At 39.5% G+C, this 14,759-nt stretch overlaps 1 protein-coding gene across 2 annotated transcripts in view; it reads left to right on the forward strand.

The window, feature by feature from the left end:
• Positions 1-10,095: 10,095 nt before the first annotated feature.
• Positions 10,096-14,759, forward strand: part of LOC109415061 (alpha-tocopherol transfer protein-like) — a 32,884-nt gene continuing 28,220 nt past the window's right edge. Inside the window, exon 1 of one of the 2 annotated variants that reach the window (XM_019688916.3) lies at positions 10,096-10,547. The gene's annotated coding sequence lies outside the window, so the exon portion shown is untranslated. Of the gene's footprint in view, positions 10,548-10,627; positions 11,356-14,759 lie in introns of those variants that run through there. The other variant, XM_062855703.1, reaches the window with a different exon arrangement.

The raw sequence follows: 14,759 nt of genomic DNA on the forward strand, positions 1-14,759 counted from the left end.
CATAACAAATGTAATCCAAAATTAATCCAAATCCAAATTCAATCCAAATCCAATCCAAATCCAATCGAAATCAAACCCAAATCCAATCCAGGTCCAATCCAAATCCAAAACAAATCCAATCCAATCCAAATCAAACCTAAATGCAATCCAGGTCCAATCCAAATCCAATCCAGGTCCAATCCTAGTTCAAAACAGATCCAATCCAAATCCAATCCAATCCAAATATAATCTAATCCAAATCCAAACCAAATTAAACCCAAATCTAATCCAGGTCCAATGAGGTCCAATCCAAATCCAATCCAGATCCAATCCAAATCCAAAACAAATCCAATCCAAATCCAATCTGAATCCAATCCATATCCAATCCAATCCAAATACAATCTAATCCAAATCCAACCTAAATCCAATTCAGTTCCAATCCAAATCCAATCCAGGTCCAATCCAAATCCAAAACAGATCCAATCCAAATCCAATCCAAATCTAATCCAAATTCAATCCAAATCCAATCCAATCCAAATCCAATGCAAATTCAATCCAAATCCAATCAACATCCAAATCCAAATCCAATCCAAATCCAATCCAAATCCAATCCAAATAAAAACCAAATCCAATCCAAATCCATTCCAAATCCAACCCATATCCAATCCAAATCCAATCAACATCCAATTCAAATCCAATTCAAATCCAATTCAAATCCAATTCAAATCCAATCCTAATTCAATCCGAATCCAATCCAAATCCAATCAAAATAAAATCCAGTTTTAATCATTATTCAATACAAAACCAATTTTAATCATATCAAAGTTTTATCCATATTTAATAAAAAATCTTGTCACTCACGTAAAGTTGATTGGACGCAATGGTTCAATTTCAATTCCAATCCAATTCCAATACAAAACCGATCCTGAGATTTTTAACTGCTGGCAAATACCTTCCACGAACATTAGACATTCAATGATTTCCAATACTGCTGATTCAGAAGCAGAACTCTCCTTTTCAACCGACGAAAGTCCTTACACTTCCGTATCCTGTTGATTCGGTGATCAGTGGGATAATCTTGGGGAAAATATTCTCTTCCAATCGGAGGAAGTCCTCGTACTTCAAAATTCTGGTAATTAGGTTATTCTTCCGCCTCCTATCATTTGTACAAAAGGAACTCCACCTTATCTATCGGAGTCCTACTAAAGGGTAACTCTGCCTTTTCCATCAGAGCCCAACTCTATTTATATGAATCTCCGCCTTCTCTATCGGAGTCCATCTATAGGGTCTCTGCCTTCTCAATCAGAGCCCTATTTTATCTATGAATCTCCGCCTTCTCTATCGGAGTCCATTTTAGGGGTCTCTGCATTATCTATCAGAGCCCAGAGTGTTTGGCAACAGAACAAAATCAATTACAATTCAAGCATACCGTATTCCACAGTGAATAATTACTTCATATATTCGCCTTCATAACTTCTATATTTTTCTATCCAATCGAATTCCACTTGTGGGAGACACAACTACGCCAATGTTGTGACCGGAGGTTCTCCAAGGTCCTCTTCTAGTCTTCAGTCTTCATTGGAAGACGGAACGTTGCGGCAGCTCTTCGCTTTCGTATATCTTCACTGCTTAACGTTCGTTGAAGAACTGAAATTCGTTTTCATTTTTCTGACATTTATCCATAATCAATGCCTTCTATGATGGTACCCGTAGCTCATCGCCACCTAAGATCATCATGCTGTAGTCTATACAACATTACTTCCCGCCTCTACTCTTATTTCATCATTGACTTAAATATGAACTTATAGATTTAACATTAATCTGGGAACAACGAGTCATAACATCAACTAGTAGATGGTATTTTACAAAAACACAGTAACACCTTATTCAAATAACGGTTTATTGTTGGTTAACCTAGCTCCTCGAAATGATTTAACTCAAAAATGCTACTTGTTATCTGATATTACATTCCTTCAGAGTTTACGAGTCTCGAACGCTCCCTGACGACACGGAGTGAAGACAAACACATCGTAATCAAATATTATCTTGCTGCAATACGTGTTCAATTTTTTTTATGAAATCCAATTCAAATCCAATCCAAATCCAATCCAATCCAAGTCCAATTCAAACCCAATCCAGATCCAATCCAAATTCATTCCATATCTAATCCAAATTAGATCCAAATTCAATCCAAATTCAAATCAAATCCAGTCCAAATCCAATCCATCTATAATTCAATTCAAATCCAAATCCAATCCAGATCTAATCCAAATCCAATACAAAGCTAATCCAAATCCAATCCAGATCCAGTCCAAATCAAATCCAATCTAATTCAAATCAAACCCTAATTCAATCCAGGTCCAATCCAAATCCAATACAGATCCAACCAAATCTAATCCAAATCCAATGCAAATTCAATCCAATCTAAATCCTATCCAAATTCATAACAAATGTAATCCAAAATTAATCCAAATCCAAATTCAATCCAAATCCAATCCAAATCCAATCGAAATCAAACCCAAATCCAATCCAGGTCCAATCCAAATCCAAAACAAATCCAATCCAATCCAAATCAAACCTAAATGCAATCCAGGTCCAATCCAAATCCAATCCAGGTCCAATCCTAGTTCAAAACAGATCCAATCCAAATCCAATCCAATCCAAATATAATCTAATCCAAATCCAAACCAAATTAAACCCAAATCTAATCCAGGTCCAATGAGGTCCAATCCAAATCCAATCCAGATCCAATCCAAATCCAAAACAAATCCAATCCAAATCCAATCTGAATCCAATCCATATCCAATCCAATCCAAATACAATCTAATCCAAATCCAACCTAAATCCAATTCAGTTCCAATCCAAATCCAATCCAGGTCCAATCCAAATCCAAAACAGATCCAATCCAAATCCAATCCAAATCTAATCCAAATTCAATCCAAATCCAATCCAATCCAAATCCAATGCAAATTCAATCCAAATCCAATCAACATCCAAATCCAAATCCAATCCAAATCCAATCCAAATCCAATCCAAATAAAAACCAAATCCAATCCAAATCCATTCCAAATCCAACCCATATCCAATCCAAATCCAATCAACATCCAATTCAAATCCAATTCAAATCCAATTCAAATCCAATTCAAATCCAATCCTAATTCAATCCGAATCCAATCCAAATCCAATCAAAATAAAATCCAGTTTTAATCATTATTCAATACAAAACCAATTTTAATCATATCAAAGTTTTATCCATATTTAATAAAAAATCTTGTCACTCACGTAAAGTTGATTGGACGCAATGGTTCAATTTCAATTCCAATCCAATTCCAATACAAAACCGATCCTGAGATTTTTAACTGCTGGCAAATACCTTCCACGAACATTAGACATTCAATGATTTCCAATACTGCTGATTCAGAAGCAGAACTCTCCTTTTCAACCGACGAAAGTCCTTACACTTCCGTATCCTGTTGATTCGGTGATCAGTGGGATAATCTTGGGGAAAATATTCTCTTCCAATCGGAGGAAGTCCTCGTACTTCAAAATTCTGGTAATTAGGTTATTCTTCCGCCTCCTATCATTTGTACAAAAGGAACTCCACCTTATCTATCGGAGTCCTACTAAAGGGTAACTCTGCCTTTTCCATCAGAGCCCAACTCTATTTATATGAATCTCCGCCTTCTCTATCGGAGTCCATCTATAGGGTCTCTGCCTTCTCAATCAGAGCCCTATTTTATCTATGAATCTCCGCCTTCTCTATCGGAGTCCATTTTAGGGGTCTCTGCATTATCTATCAGAGCCCAGAGTGTTTGGCAACAGAACAAAATCAATTACAATTCAAGCATACCGTATTCCACAGTGAATAATTACTTCATATATTCGCCTTCATAACTTCTATATTTTTCTATCCAATCGAATTCCACTTGTGGGAGACACAACTACGCCAATGTTGTGACCGGAGGTTCTCCAAGGTCCTCTTCTAGTCTTCAGTCTTCATTGGAAGACGGAACGTTGCGGCAGCTCTTCGCTTTCGTATATCTTCACTGCTTAACGTTCGTTGAAGAACTGAAATTCGTTTTCATTTTTCTGACATTTATCCATAATCAATGCCTTCTATGATGGTACCCGTAGCTCATCGCCACCTAAGATCATCATGCTGTAGTCTATACAACATTACTTCCCGCCTCTACTCTTATTTCATCATTGACTTAAATATGAACTTATAGATTTAACATTAATCTGGGAACAACGAGTCATAACATCAACTAGTAGATGGTATTTTACAAAAACACAGTAACACCTTATTCAAATAACGGTTTATTGTTGGTTAACCTAGCTCCTCGAAATGATTTAACTCAAAAATGCTACTTGTTATCTGATATTACATTCCTTCAGAGTTTACGAGTCTCGAACGCTCCCTGACGACACGGAGTGAAGACAAACACATCGTAATCAAATATTATCTTGCTGCAATACGTGTTCAATTTTTTTTATGAAATCCAATTCAAATCCAATCCAAATCCAATCCAATCCAAGTCCAATTCAAACCCAATCCAGATCCAATCCAAATTCATTCCATATCTAATCCAAATTAGATCCAAATTCAATCCAAATTCAAATCAAATCCAGTCCAAATCCAATCCATCTATAATTCAATTCAAATCCAAATCCAATCCAGATCTAATCCAAATCCAATACAAAGCTAATCCAAATCCAATCCAGATCCAGTCCAAATCAAATCCAATCTAATTCAAATCAAACCCTAATTCAATCCAGGTCCAATCCAAATCCAATACAGATCCAACCAAATCTAATCCAAATCCAATGCAAATTCAATCCAATCTAAATCCTATCCAAATTCATAACAAATGTAATCCAAAATTAATCCAAATCCAAATTCAATCCAAATCCAATCCAAATCCAATCGAAATCAAACCCAAATCCAATCCAGGTCCAATCCAAATCCAAAACAAATCCAATCCAATCCAAATCAAACCTAAATGCAATCCAGGTCCAATCCAAATCCAATCCAGGTCCAATCCTAGTTCAAAACAGATCCAATCCAAATCCAATCCAATCCAAATATAATCTAATCCAAATCCAAACCAAATTATACCCAAATCTAATCCAGGTCCAATGAGGTCCAATCCAAATCCAATCCAGATCCAATCCAAATCCAAAACAAATCCAATCCAAATCCAATCTGAATCCAATCCATATCCAATCCAATCCAAATACAATCTAATCCAAATCCAACCAAAATCAAACCTAAATCCAATTCAGTTCCAATCCAAATCCAATCCAGGTCCAATCCAAATCCAAAACAGATCCAATCCAAATCCAATCCAAATCTAATCCAAATTCAATCCAAATCCAATCCAATCCAAATCCAATGCAAATTCAATCCAAATCCAATCAACATCCAAATCCAAATCCAATCCAAATCCAATCCAAATCCAATCCAAATAAAAACCAAATCCAATCCAAATCCATTCCAAATCCAACCCATATCCAATCCAAATCCAATCAACATCCAATTCAAATCCAATTCAAATCCAATTCAAATCCAATCCTAATTCAATCCGAATCCAATCCAAATCCAATCAAAATAAAATCCAGTTTTAATCATTATTCAATACAAAACCAATTTTAATCATATCAAAGTTTTATCCATATTTAATAAAAAATCTTGTCACTCACGTAAAGTTGATTGGACGCAATGGTTCAATTTCAATTCCAATCCAATTCCAATACAAAACCGATCCTGAGATTTTTAACTGCTGGCAAATACCTTCCACGAACATTAGACATTCAATGATTTCCAATACTGCTGATTCAGAAGCAGAACTCTCCTTTTCAACCGACGAAAGTCCTTACACTTCCGTATCCTGTTGATTCGGTGATCAGTGGGATAATCTTGGGGAAAATATTCTCTTCCAATCGGAGGAAGTCCTCGTACTTCAAAATTCTGGTAATTAGGTTATTCTTCCGCCTCCTATCATTTGTACAAAAGGAACTCCACCTTATCTATCGGAGTCCTACTAAAGGGTAACTCTGCCTTTTCCATCAGAGCCCAACTCTATTTATATGAATCTCCGCCTTCTCTATCGGAGTCCATCTATAGGGTCTCTGCCTTCTCAATCAGAGCCCTATTTTATCTATGAATCTCCGCCTTCTCTATCGGAGTCCATTTTAGGGGTCTCTGCATTATCTATCAGAGCCCAGAGTGTTTGGCAACAGAACAAAATCAAATACAATTCAAGCATACCGTATTCCACAGTGAATAATTACTTCATATATTCGCCTTCATAACTTCTATATTTTTCTATCCAATCGAATTCCACTTGTGGGAGACACAACTACGCCAATGTTGTGACCGGAGGTTCTCCAAGGTCCTCTTCTAGTCTTCAGTCTTCATTGGAAGACGGAACGTTGCGGCAGCTCTTCGCTTTCGTATATCTTCACTGCTTAACGTTCGTTGAAGAACTGAAATTCGTTTTCATTTTTCTGACATTTATCCATAATCAATGCCTTCTATGATGGTACCCGTAGCTCATCGCCACCTAAGATCATCATGCTGTAGTCTATACAAAACGGTGAGTCGAAAAGGAGAGCGTCCAACATAGCTCTGATCCTCACAAGTTCCTACCTCATGCTTCAACGGGTCAAGTGATGGCAAAGACCGCCAGCTAAGAGTTGTGTGCTTAGCTGGTAGCGCAGTCTGGGCACTGTTGTCCTTCTGACTTCAGCTAGATTGAGGAGGTACGTCTCGAGCATCTGTTCACCAAGGAGGTGCGGCTCAAACAGCGTCTGTTCTGGCATACAGCGGCTGAGTATGAAATGCTCCTCCACTGAAAGCTATACCTAAGGTGGCAGCCCCACCACGGTGGATGAGGGACCTAGACCAACAATCTACTGTTTCCGAAACCCAAACACCGTTACAGAAAACGAAAATGAAAGATTACGAACTGATTCAACGGCAACGACTTTTAGCGCGAAACAACGGACAAGAGTTGGAACTTGGAATGTATTAACCCTAGCCCAGCAGAGTAAACTGGCACAACTAGCCAATGACACATGCTGGCGTCGGGTCAAATTCTGCTATACTCTGGCCTATGAGGTGAACACGCTCATCGCCACCGTGGAGTTTGTTTCCTGCTCAGCGCTCACGCCCATGCTGCGCTCATGAAGTGGGAACCTATTAATGAGAGGATAATTGTAACCAGATTCAGAACACGGGTTCGAAACCTTACCAGGATCCCATGTTACGCGCCAACCGATGCTGCTGAATGCAGACAAAGAGAACTTTTACAGTCAACTGAATGCTGTCGTGGACAAGATTCCGAAAGGTGATATCAAGATCTTCATGGGTGACTTCAACGCGAAGGTTGGTTCCGACAACTCGGACTATGAGCACATCATGGGACACCATGGTCTCGGAGAAATGGGCGAAAACGGAGAGCTGTTTGCAGAGTTTTGTGGCAACAATGACATGGTGATTGGGGGGTCGCTCTTTCCTCATCGACCAGTGCACAAAGTGACATGGGTTTCCCGTGATGGCGTCACGGAAAATCAAATCGACCACATCTGCATCAGCCGAAAATATAGACGGAGACTTCTTGATGTGCGGAACAAACGTAGCGCCGACATTGCGTCCGACCATCATCTCCTAATCGGCGAGATCCGACTGCGTATTGCCAGGATCCAGTGACAGGAGGAGAAAATCGGGCGCTGGTTCAACACACGCCGACTGGAAGACGCTGCGGTGAAAAGGTCCTTCGTCGGATATTCCAGCAGGTGGAAGCGTAGAAAATCAATGGAGCGCCATCAAGAACGCCTTCATCGCCACCGGCATTAATTATTCTGCAACATATGGGAAACTGCGACATTTCCGGCCGACTGGATGCAAGGCGTCTTCGTAAAGGTACCCAAAAAGGGTAACCTGACTGTATGCTATAATTGGCGGGGCATCATGTTACTGTGTATCGTTCTCAAAGTCCTCTGCAAAGTGATCCTTAAACGGATACAGGAGAAGATTGACGCAACTGTCCGACGGCAGCAAGCAGGATTCCGTGCCGGACGATCCTATGTGGACCATATTGTCACGCTCCGTATCATCCTGGAGCAAATCAATGAATTCCAAGAGTCTCTCTACCTGGTGTTCATTGATTACGAAAAAGCTTTCACAGAAACATGTCGGAAGCCCTTAGTCACAAGGGTCTCCCTGAGAAAATCATCGGCTTCATTGAAGCACAGTACAGGGCATTTTCGCGCAGAGTATTGCACAACGGTGTCTTGTCCGATCCCACCCGGGTCGTAGCTGGAGTGAAACAAGGATGTATACTATCACCGCTACTGTTCCTCATCGTAATCGACGAGATCCTGGTAGGTGCGATTGACCGTGAAGCAAATCGTGGATTGCTTTGGCAGCCCATTACCATGGAGAACCTAAATAACTTTGAACTGGCTGATGACGTTGCTCTCCTAGCTCAACGGCGCTCTGATATGCAGAGCAAGCGATGATCTTGCCAATCGTTCTTCAGCGGCAGGTCTTCAACGTCAACAAGACCAAATCGTTGGATGTAAACACGGTCAACCCTTCCAGCTTAACGGTAGCTGGGCAATCAGTGGAAAATGTTGAAAGCTTCCAATATCTTGGTAGCCAAATGGCGGCCGATGGCGGCACCAAGATCGGCATATGTGCACGGATCAAGAAAGCGAGGACTGCTATTGCGAGCTTAAGACATGTATGGAAAAACAACCAGACTAGTCGACGCACCAAAATCCGAATTTGAAATCTGTGCTGCCAGTGAAACCTGGTGTGTATCAGTGGAGAACACTTAACGGCTGCAGGTCTCTATCAATAGATGCCTGCGGTATATAATTCGTGCATGGTGGCCTCACAATTGGATCTCCATCGTGGAGCTCCATCGTCGATGTCATCAAAAGCCGATAGCGACAGAAATTCGGGAGCGAAAGTGGAGTTGGGTCGGCCACACTCTACGCAGGGGCGGAAACGAAATATACAAGCAAGCGTCAAATTGAAATCCAGCCGGACATCGCAGCAGAGGCAGACCCAGAGGCTCATGGCGGTGCAGCCTTAACAACGAAATCAAACAAGTCGACAGAAAGTTGACCTGGCCACAGGTCAAGGCGATGATGTCTGGCAATCGCCCAGGATGGAAATCGTTCAATTCGCCCTTTGCACCACCGTGGGTGCCCGGGACTGAAAGTAGTAAGTAACCAAATTAATCTTCATATTCATATCCACATGTCTAGCGTCGTAGCTTGTTTCCATTTTTTTTTTCAAATTTAACCAATTTGTCCTGTAGAATGAATAGTATGGACCTCAACAGTCTTCCAAAGATCCCAAAAGTTTGTTGAGCTTTATTCTATATAATACATCCGAGAAATATCAGTATCAGTAGGTCGGCTTCGTTCTCCTATATTTGAGAAATTTGAGGGTATAAGGGGGCGAAGGTCTCCATTCATAAAATCCAATTTGTGCAAGAAAAAAAAATATTTTTTTGAACTCAATAGTTGACCCATACTTTATTTGATGACAATTTTCATTACAATGCCTACTCCCAAGTTGTCACCTGGCGTTCTCAATTATATCACGAGTGAGGCCACACACTGGACCCAGAAACTCGATTGATTACATTTGATCATTAAGAACAATTTGCGTTGGGAAATTGTTATTCACCCCAATATAATGACACCACCACTTAGGAAACCCTGAAACCCCATAACTGATATTTTAAACTAGTGTATCTAGTATAAGTCAAATTATTGAAACTTCAAATTTAACGAGATCAAAACATGAAATGATACAACCAATTGATGAATGGCCCACCTCTTCAGATGCAGTGCGAAATCCCAAAGAGTGATCTCCATGAGACCACTCTTCAATCTAGCAATTTAAGGATTGCATAACCACATTTACTTATCTAACGAACCATGGCGTACCGGTTTTTCTGCAGAGACTCCGCACAAAACAAGCATGCATTTTTTGAACACACCAACAGTGTCGTCAGTCTATTCATTGCAAAGGGTCACTGTGCAGCCATAAAGTAGCTAGGAATGAGAAAAACTACTAAAACCATGCACACCAGCATTGCCCGACAGACCGACCGACCGAACGACCGAACGACCGACGACAACAACATTTTGGTTGACGACGAATACCAACGCACACGTGTTGAATGCCTTCGCACACGCGGCGCGGTAGGTAGCTAGCCCCAGCATGACAGACAGAACAAATCGCGAGACGCCTCCAAGAAGCGCCCCTCGGACCTAGCCTTGCTTCAGTCTCGAAACGGCGCGCGAATGATACGGCAGCAGCACGGTTGAGTGTGATTCTTCTGAGAAGGAAATCGTTTCGCGTTTGGTACCGAGAATCGTTGCGTTCGTTGCGACATCGCAGAAGCGGACGACCTTCTTGCAATTTGCGGGCGCGATTGGGTAAAGTTCTGCGGGAAGTTTTGGATAGCTGTGCGTGCAGTGTTCGTGCTGGAACAATAGGAGTCGTTAAACACCATTCAACAGTTTGAAAACAAACTAAGGTAAAGTCGAACACACACATTGTGCAAACATTGATCAAGCAATTCCAGGGCAAATGCTAGAAAGATATTGGATTTGTTGCGTACGGGTCGTGGACTTGACAATTGAATCGTTTATTTGAGAAATTTAATGCATCGTTCAGTTTGAGGTGAAAATGAGAGTTTTGCATACAGTGCCTCTTAATTTTAGTAACACTTGAGCTTCTCCTTGTTTTATTAAAAAAATGTTTTTTTTTTGAAATAGTAGTTCCATGCTGTGGTTTAAATCTTTTTGCATTCCAGTATGTACTACTAGAAGACCATACTTAGTATTGCAGAAGTAATATCTCAAGAAAAATCGAGATAAATATAATAAAAGTCTTAAATAATATGCATTTTTTTTTTACAAAACTATGTCAAATCGTCCCAAAAGTTTTTCAAGCTCATTTCAAAATTGTTTTGAGGTGCAAAAAACATTCCACAAGCTTTTTTCTAGTTTTTAAATTTTATATAGTTTAGTTGTTTAGACCAAATTGGATAACTTATCTAAAAGTAAGCCTGAGTTTAACCATTCGTCAAACTGGCTGTCCAAGAACACTTAATCGAAATGCAAACAACACATTAATCAAGAAGGGTTTGACCAAAATCAACATCGAACAGACTTAAGCCGCATCTACTCTCTACCCATTTGGCGTGGAACTGCTCGATCTGAGTTGGCAAATTGATACCTATTCGCGAGGTGTGTTCTATTAATAGGAAAAGTGCAACGGTAGAAGCCGAGAATCGGCGATTGAAAAATAAAGCTGAAAGTGAAAGTGTTTGGAGTGAGCAGGTACGAATCATAAGCGCAAACATGTTTAGGCCCATTTCGCAGGCCAACACCATTATTGATGGATTAGTATACAAGGGCAGGAAATTGCGACCGCATAGTGCCACTACTAGTGGCAGTTGCCCACTAGTGCAACTGCAAGTGTATGTTAACGATAATCCAGCCGTACCAAACCAAATGACTGTTTTTTTTTTTTGGCAAACTGGGACAGCATAGCACCGAATGAATCCGATTGACCTCTTTTTTCGCCACAGGCAAAAACAATTTGCCGCCGCAACGCACTTCGATTGGGCACACATACCCAATACCCTAGTGACCAAGCGCGGGAAGTGGTTATTAAGCATGGTGTCGTTTGGAATGAACCGAACAATACGAAAAATCATGCTGAACAGTAAATTTTTATGATTATGCGTGGTATTCAACCGTGAAATAAACATTGGTGACCTTGGATCATAGCACATTTCTGCGGAGTTCTACAGAAGGCTTAACATTAGAAACCACTTTTTATTGAATGGGGTAAAACAGGTTTAATCATAAAAATTGACGATTTCTTATTCGGGCAGGGTTCTGAAACCGTTCTTGAGCATGCTTAGTTTTGAGTGAACCGGAGCCATTGAAACAGGTTTTATAACCCAGAGTATTGTACAATATTCAAATTATATTTTATTGATCATCCATCTGGAAAAAAAAATCAAAGATAACACCTTTTTTGTGAAATACAAACAAAAAGAGTATAGGTACAACCAGCGTTTCTTAAAGTATGACTCGCGATTCACTGACTGGTGGTTCGCAAAGACTTGATCGTCTTCATCATAAATGTCGCAGATAATTAATTGCATCATTATGTAAGCTTTTAACCCTTTGTCGAACTTTTCTTCTTCTTTATGGCTCGACGTCCTCACTGGGACTTGGCCTGCCTCTCTGCAACTTAGTGTTCTTTGAGCACTTCCACAGTTATTGATTGCAGGGCTTTCTTTGCCTGCCATTGCATGAATTTGTATATTATGAGGCAAGTACAATGATACACTATGCCCAGGGAGTTGAGAAAATTTTCCCGAATCGTATCCGCCGTCTCCGGATTGGCGATCCATAGCCTTAACCACTAGGCTAATTGGAGTCGAACTCTACAAACGCTTTATTTAGTTACATAGGTAAATCTATGTGTAGTAGACATGTTCACTTTTTTGACCTAGCCGTGTCACATCAAATTATCAATCCACATGTAAAAACAAGGCTTCAGTTCAAAAATGATCCAAATTGATAAAGGTTGGGAGGTGTATCAAATCGGTGTTGTGTTTTTTCGAGCATTTTCACGAAAATGTACTACAATATCCAGAAAATTGCCCCGAAAAGGTACCGAAAATACCGTTAAAATATATTCAACAATTTTCATAGAAAAATCACAAATTTATCCACTATTACTGACACTGAGGAAGATTACAAGTGGTAGTCGAAATACGCGTATCTGTCAAAGGATAAGCAATTAGGGCTGAATTAAAAGGTACGAAACTGATTACACTCATTCGAAAAAATCATAGCCTTGTTTCGAAACATCGTAGTTGTGTTGATTTGTGGGTAGATAGATGCAAGTAAGCTCCACCCACAGTTGTATGTATGTAAAATGTTGCATCCAGAAACAGCTCCATCATCGTATTGAATTGTTTTAGCTAAATTGATCGTTATCAAACAGATGCTCAATATTTCGCCCAGCTGATCTCGTCGACAAGATTTATTGTCAACAAGTAAACTAAATATCTAGCTAGTCCTAGAATGGGCTTAATTGGCAGGTCCGGATCATTATTATTTGGGAGATTGCGTTGTAAGTCATGGCAGATTCGTCATCTTAACTGCTACTAAGAAAGAAAAAAAAAGTGTATCATGTATTTGAGCTTGAGCCTGGGACCTTCTGATCTGCAGGCTCGAGCCTTATCATCTGCACCATTTGTGATACTTAAATCGAAAGACATTAGAATACGATGGCATGACGTCTTAATCATGGGTAACTTTGTTTTAATTCGTGCTGGTATCTCTGTGCGATTTTTAGTATCAACGTGACATACTTTCGATTAGTCAATGACAACGAATTCCTACACAAAAACGATGTATGGGCAAAATGTTCGTACAAAGGAGTAATAGCTAATTAAGTTAGTCACGTAAAATAATGTAAAAATACATTACTTTTATATGTCAAATCGTAACAATGTCGTGTTTTTTGTGATTTTTCAACTAAAATTGTTGAATAACCTCGAAATACGCAATTTAAACACCTTAGTGTCTTCGGCAAAGTGGTAGAGTATTGTTCTAACTATATCCTAAAGGTATTTGCATGTGGATTGATAGTTTGATGTGTCAGAAAAAAGTTTCAAAGTTACCTGTTCACCTGTGTAGAAATGTATTTTTTTTTAATAAAATCGATACTGAGTAGTTATCACTGACACTAGCCCATTTTCTTCCGTTTGATGCAAAGTTGAGCAAATATAAGCTATACATAATACCTTTTTTATTTGGCACAATATTTGTTTATTTCGCGTGTATATTCTTTCCCATGTAAGGTACACCGGGGCAAGTTCAAACGGGTGGAGCAAGATGAAACACGAAGTTATGAAATAGATTTCAATACAATTTAGATATTTTTCCTTCGCTAAAAGATTGTTTAAATCAAAAACTATGTGTTATGACGATCAAACTGTTTAGCATCATTAGAAAAAATCATGTTAACCCGCCGTTTCATCTTGCCCCACCCGTTTCAACTTGCCCCGGTGTACCTTATATTTTAAGAAATGTCTCCGCGATTACCGTGATTTCGGGTGTTTTTGGCTTATAATTTTCGAACAGTTTTCGATATCATTGAACTCAATGCCTTAAAACAAGTATGTGCATGGATTTTATCTGCTAACGACATTAAAACTTTTACAGCAAATCATTTAAATGTAATAAAAAATATTTGAAATAAAAAATCAATAATTCTGATTTCGAGGTGAAATTGATCTATCAGAGAAAGGGCTTTGGAAGAGCTGGGTATGTTTTTACCAATGGATCAACGAAGGCAACTTTTCTAGCGTTCACCGCATGTAAGCAGAGGTGCCACCCTATATGGACATTATGACAGCTGTGGAGTTATGTCAAACACGCATGGCTACGGTGGCGCTATCTGTTCATTCCATAGTGGCCGTTTTAGTCATTTTAGCGATCCATTGAGTTTGACGTTCTAGATGAGAAAAGCGCAGCAGAACTCTAACAACTTTACTAAATGTTTATTTAGAACTAGAAACATTGATTCGAAAATTCAGTACATGGGCGATACTACTATTCCAACGGAAGTTATAAGGCGCCTTTCACAATGCGAAAAAGTTAAATTGAACACTGCAATATGTACTTAGCAGTACAATTCGTTAACTCAACATTAA

This window comes from Aedes albopictus, chromosome 3 (genome assembly GCF_035046485.1).
Source record: "Aedes albopictus strain Foshan chromosome 3, AalbF5, whole genome shotgun sequence".
Classification (NCBI taxonomy): Eukaryota; Metazoa; Arthropoda; class Insecta; order Diptera; family Culicidae; genus Aedes; species Aedes albopictus.